The 6002-nt window shown below is 48.0% G+C and overlaps 1 long non-coding RNA gene across 1 annotated transcript; it reads left to right on the top strand.

The window, feature by feature from the left end:
- The first annotated feature begins 2856 nt into the window (after positions 1 to 2856).
- LOC139039213 (uncharacterized) lies at positions 2857 to 5376 on the top strand. The gene is made up of 2 exons (XR_011492531.1): positions 2857 to 3335; positions 4067 to 5376. It is a non-coding gene; the product is annotated as an uncharacterized lncRNA (long non-coding RNA).
- The last annotated feature ends 626 nt before the right edge of the window (positions 5377 to 6002 follow it).

Below are 6002 nucleotides of genomic sequence, written 5' to 3'. Positions count from 1 at the left end.
CCCGGCCCCGCCTCGCCCCGCCCCGGCCCACCAGCCCCCGCCCCTCCCCGCCAGGCTCCGCCTCGCCAGGCCCCGGCCTGGCCGCCTCATTCCCTCCCCGGTCTGCCAGGCTCCGCCCCGGCCGTCCAGGCCCCGCCTCCGCCCCGCGAGGCCCCGCCCCTTACCCGCCCACCCGGGCCACCGTACCCCAGCCCGGGCCCACCCAGGCCCGCCAGGCCCCGCCTCGGCCCCGCCCCGGCCCGCTAGCCCCCGCCTCCACCCCGTCAGGCCCCACCTCCGTGCCCCCCGGGCCGGGCCGCCTCATTCCCGCTCGGGCCTGCTAGGCCCCGCCCCGTCCCTCCAGACCCCGCCCAGGCCGGCGTCGCCCCACCCCTCCTCGTCAGCCCCGCCCCTCCAGCGGGTCCGGCTGACTGAGCCACCGAGAGGGCGGGGTCCCGCCGGCGGCCTCCATTGGTGGAGAGCGCACAGCGCGGCGCACAATTAGCCAACGGGTGAGGGTGGTGGGCGGACGCGCCCTACTGGAGACCCGCCCCCAGCTCCGAGGCACGGCTTGCCATTGGGTGGAGGAGAGTGACGCAACGGCTGCAGGCCACGTGGTGGTGTTTTCATTGCGGGGGCGGCGGGGCGGAGCGCCGTGAGGGAGCGACCCGCAGCTGCGCCCGGCCTGCGGGCTGAGTCCAGTCCGGCGTCTGCGTCGCGGCCCCGGCGAAACAGACGGGCCGGCGCGCCGATCTCACCCCACCCGACGCCCCGGCTATTAAACTGAGAGTTTAGGAGCGCGCGTTGGACGCTAAGGCCCCACCCTCTTCTGGAGTCTTCGAGCTGCTTGGAAACTGTTTCTAGCAAGGGTGGCGAGGCCGGACAGATAAGGGGCTGTCTCATCCTTGTCCCGCCGTTACAGCTCTTACCGCAGGTCCAGAGCTGTGTTAACAATGAGCTTTATCTCGTTGAATTCTTATAAAAATTTGTGAAGAAAGTGTGATTATGCCCAGTTTAGAGAGGCCGTAACAGAAGCAGAGAACGGCTACACAATTCTGTCTGAAGTAACACAGTAAATGGTAAAATGTGGGGTTGTCTGATTGCAAGACCCGTACACCAAACGACTCTGCCAGACACTATTTGGCAAAACCTGTCTGATCTGTAGCTGAAAAAAACCCGAAAGAAAATGTGTGTAACATACTGTGTTTAATGAAAGGGATGGAGTTTTGTAGACAGCATAGTAAAAATCAGGTAATTGGAGGTGAGTCCTGACAAAGGGTCTCTCTTCCCAACATAAATACATGTTAGCATCGAACTACCAACACAGCTTATGAATCAGCAAGTCTGCTAGTTTATGGTTTATATAATTACTGATGAATTTTTAATTCAGGCTTTTCCAGTTTTGAGACAAAATGGTATTTTATTGTCTTGCCACAGCATCCAAACTGGCGTAGTTCAATTTTTCTATTATGTGACAAAGCTATATATATAGTTTTTGGAACAGTGAACAAATTGGGCTGCTTCTCTTAAGCTTTTCTGGTTGACTTTTGGTTTTGTTTTTCTGAAATGCAAATATAACAGTTTCTTCTTTCAGTGCTATTATTCTTTCTCTCAGCTGATGTAAAAATAGCTCAGCTCATAGATGGGCAGATGTTGATTGCTCTTTAGTCGAATGTGAGGTGTTGTGTAAATTGTTGTGAGGGAAGCAGCTGCTGCTTGGATGCTTTAACTGAATCATCCTCTCAGCTCAGAGGTGATTTCCCGCTCACCTCCCAGCTCAGGCAAATGCTGCAGCCCTTTTTGTTCTATTTAGAAAATAAAAAAATATGGCATACTAGGTGTGAGGTTGTTGGGAGAATTACATAATGTGCCCAGTAGGTTTTTAAAGTCTTATTATTACCAAGAATTTGGACTTGATGGAGTAGAGATGGGAGCTGGTGTTAGTTTTTGAGCAGGAGTGTTTCATGATAAAAGCAGTGTTTTAGGCAGATAAACTGGACCAGGGTGTGCAAAATAGATTAGAAGGGGGAAAAGCCTAGACTAAGGTGAAATTTTAGGAGTGAAAGAAGTAAGAAAGTGGGCTCTAGGTTGGTGGCAAGCTCAGAAAGGATAGGACAAACCCAAAAGATGTTTTTTCCTATGATATATTTGACGTAAAACATTGTGTAAATTTATACAGGTTTACAACGTGTTGTAAAGTTTACAACGTGTTGATTTCATACATTTATGTATTGTAATATGACTCCATTGTAGATATAATTAGCCACTCATCATGTGGCACTAAGGGCTATTTTGAAGCAGTGCTATCCAACAGAAAGAAATGAGAGCCACAGGTGTGAACCCCAAATGTAACTTAAAATTTTTGAGACGTACGCCATTTAAATTTTTTGAAACCCCACCTTGTTAAAAAAGGTAAAGAAAAATGGGAAAGTTAGTTTTAATAATATTTAACCCTTTAAATGTTATTAAATTTAACCCAGTATGTCAAAAACAATCATTTTAGTAGGTAACCCATGTAAAATTATTGATCAATCAGTTAAATTATTGATCACTCAGTTTAGATTGTCATTGTTTTTTAGCGTAAATATTTAAAATCCCGTGTTTCTGGGACCTCCCAGGTGGTCTGGCGGCTAAGACTCTGAGATCCCAGTGCAGGGTGCCCAGGCTTGTTGGGGAACTAGATCCCAACTAAGATTCAGCACAGCCAAATATATAAATTAATAAATATTAAAAATAAACTAGCAATCTTTAAAAACAAATCCTGCGTGTCCTTTTCACTTCCTGCATATCTCAATTCACAGTAGCCGCATTTTAGGTGCTGTCTCATTGTCCAGGGGACTTTTGAGAGCCTAAGCCTCAGGGCACGATGGCTGATGGGGAGGTGGGGGTAGCTGCAAAGAAGAGGGAAGATTTAAAGCCAATTCCGTGGCAACCCACTCCACTCTTGCCTGGAGAATCCCATGGGCAGAGGAGCCTGGCGGCTACAGTCCATGGGGTCGCAAGAGTCGGACACGACTGAGTGACGAAACCGCCACCCACCACCACTCTGCTGCCTTCAGCAAGCAGACGTCTGGCAGGTGTTCAGGAAGAGGCTTTCAGTTTCAGGCACGTTGGGGAGGTAGACTGGATGCTCGTCAGAATCAAGGTTCCGAGCTAGAGATGCGGATACAGGAGAAAACCGCTCCCCTTCCCGGCTCCACGTTTTCCTGCGGATGGTCTGCCTTGTCTATTTCCTACCAGGTTAATGGATCACCACCCACCAGTTACCACGTGGATATAACTGGGTATATCCCAGGGCGGCCTTATCTGCCTTTATTTTCCCTGAGACGCTACAGAAATCCGTATCTTATGTCAAGGTATATAGAAATATTTGTTTTATAGAAACCTATATTTTTATGTAAAAATTTTAAATGCTGACAACTAATTCTTTTTAAAAAACAGTATGTGAGCCAAACTAAATGCATCAGCTGGCTGGATGTGGTTTGTGGACAGCCAGTTTGTGACTTCTGTTAGAGACAGAAGGTGCCACTTTGAGAGGTTCCACCCTCAAATTAAAAAAAAAAAATCCCAGAAATCCATTTGGATAAAAAACCAAGGGAAAGATTATAAATAAATTCAGAGGTGCTGAATTCGTTTACTGTCAGGCCGGTTTTTTTTTTTTTTTTCAAGTTCTAGTTCTTGTGTAGGTTCTATATGAGTGGAAACTCTTGATTTAGATATTGGCTTATGGCATCTTTTTTTAGAAGAATTTTGCTTTGATGTGGACCATTTTTAAAGTCTTTACTGAATTTGTTACAATATTGTTTCTGTTTTATGTTTTGGTTTTTTGGCTGTGAGGTGTGTGGGGTCTTAGCTCCCTGACCAGGGATGGAACCTGCATCCTTTGCATTGAAAGGCCGAGTCTTAACCCGGGACCACCAGGGAAGTCCTTGCTTATGGCATGTTAATCCTTCCATATTCTTGGAACAGAGTTTTCAAGGCCAAGTAACAGAAGCAAAGGAATATTGGAGGAGCGGGGAGGGAGAGACCACACAGTTCACTGAAATGGGAACAGCAGTCCCACTTTTTCTCTTTTTTCTCCAATTAGAACTCCTACGGTCCATCTTTTCCCAGACAAAATATCCATTCTGTCTAGGGAAATGTACATCAGCAGAAGACTGGGAGCACCAAGCCAGGGTCTGGAAATCGAACATCCTCGGTAAGATAAAATTGCAGTTCAGCGAATGGGAAGACTTCCTATTTGTGTAACAATCAGATTGTAATTGAAAGATGCTGACCAGGGCGTGCGCAGGGCATTAACAGAGGAAGCTGGAAATGAGACATCCTGTCTGATGCAACCTTCCGGACACCCAATATGGTTGCCCGTGACACCCAACTGTCTATAATTAGAGTGATTACTAGGTGAGTAAATACCACTCCTGGCTGCTGCTGCTTTTTATAAAATCTATTCTCTTTTTATAAAATCATGTCACGGAAATGATCTCCCTTTTCTCTTCTGGTTGATATGTTTCGACACTCTGAATGAGAGCTGAGAAAGAATAGACCCGCACTGGGTAAGTGTATGTGGTAGTTATCTGCTTAAACAGGAGAGGAGGAGCCGTCAGAGTAGGTAAGCCTTGGGGGGTGATGAGAGGGCAGGGTGATGGCTCCCAGTGTGGAAGCAGCTCAGGAAGTCATCCCACAGCTCTCAGTAGGGGAGGACGCGCTGGAACACAGGGTGACTTCTGGGAAAGGAGACGGGCCCATGGGCTTGGCCGTCAGGAAGTCCCCAGTCAGGGCAAAACTTTTTTGTTACTCATCGTGGGCGCCGTCTGTGTGCGAGAGCGTGGCTGCAGTGAGTGAGCAGACCCTGGGATGTGCCTTTGTTCCCCAATGGAACCATTATTTCTGGTTTTTTTGGTTACATAAAGCGACGACAAGGAGCAAAATCTAACAACTGTTCTAATATGCCTTGATGTGTATATTTCCTCTCGAGGGAAAGAAACAATGGTATGTCACTGAAGAAGGGGTTTCTTTGTCTTTACCACCCCTCCCTGATCTGCCATATTTTGGCTTCCAGAATAATCTTCCTAAAACACCAAAGCACATCACAGGTTCTCCATAAATAGTTGCTGATCAACTGACGTTCATGAAGTCAGTAGCTTCCTGGGCCTGTGTTTGCAGACAAGACTTGAGCTAATGGTCTATTATTCAAGGCAATGCGGGGAGGTTCAGTCACGGAGTTTCTGTTCACTGGGACCTCTGAAGACCAGCCAGGATGACAGACTTGGGTTCATCAGATCAGCCAGTCACCCGGACTTAAGTGTTAGCGTACAGATATAGGTGGTATCTGCAAATGGAAAACAAAGCTTTATGGAAAACTCGGCTCGAAGCATCTCATTAAATGCTCATGACATCCCTCCTGTCCACTGTTTTGCCTGCATCGTGGAGCTGTGTAAACCAAGTGGAGAGATGCTGGATGAACCTCTCGGGGTCTGGGGGCAGGTTGCCCTGGAGACATTCACTCAGTCAGACTGGTTCACTCCGTTTCACCCCGCCTCTCACACAGTCACGACTTGAGGCCAGAAACAGAGTTGGAACCCTAACCTCTCAGCCATTCTCTAGGGAGGCAGGGTAAAGAGAGAAAGGCAGGGCTGTGCTCAGAAGGCCAGAGGCCAGGTTCACAGGGGAGGCACTGAGTCCTGCTGCCTTTCTAAAAGGCCCACAGCTTTGCTCGCCTTCGCTGGGTTACTACTCGAGGGACGTTGGCCCTCCGTGTCTGTGGATTCCACACTCATGAATTCAACCATACTTTGACCGAAAATCTCAAAATAAATAAGTGAATTCCACTTCTAAAAGGCAAACTTGGAGTCTGCCATACCAGTAAATATTTACATAGCACTTATACCTTATGGAGCTTCCCTGGGGGCTCAGACGGTGAAGAATTCTCCGTAAAGGAGATGCAGGTTTGATCCCTGGGTCAGGAAGATCCCCTGGAGAAGGAAATGACAACCCACTCCAGTATGCTCACCTGGAAAATCCCA

This window comes from Odocoileus virginianus, chromosome 17, assembly GCF_023699985.2.
Source record: "Odocoileus virginianus isolate 20LAN1187 ecotype Illinois chromosome 17, Ovbor_1.2, whole genome shotgun sequence".
Classification (NCBI taxonomy): domain Eukaryota; kingdom Metazoa; phylum Chordata; class Mammalia; order Artiodactyla; family Cervidae; genus Odocoileus; species Odocoileus virginianus.
Note: the sequence above shows the minus strand (reverse complement) of the source record. Positions and strands in the feature narration are given on the sequence as shown.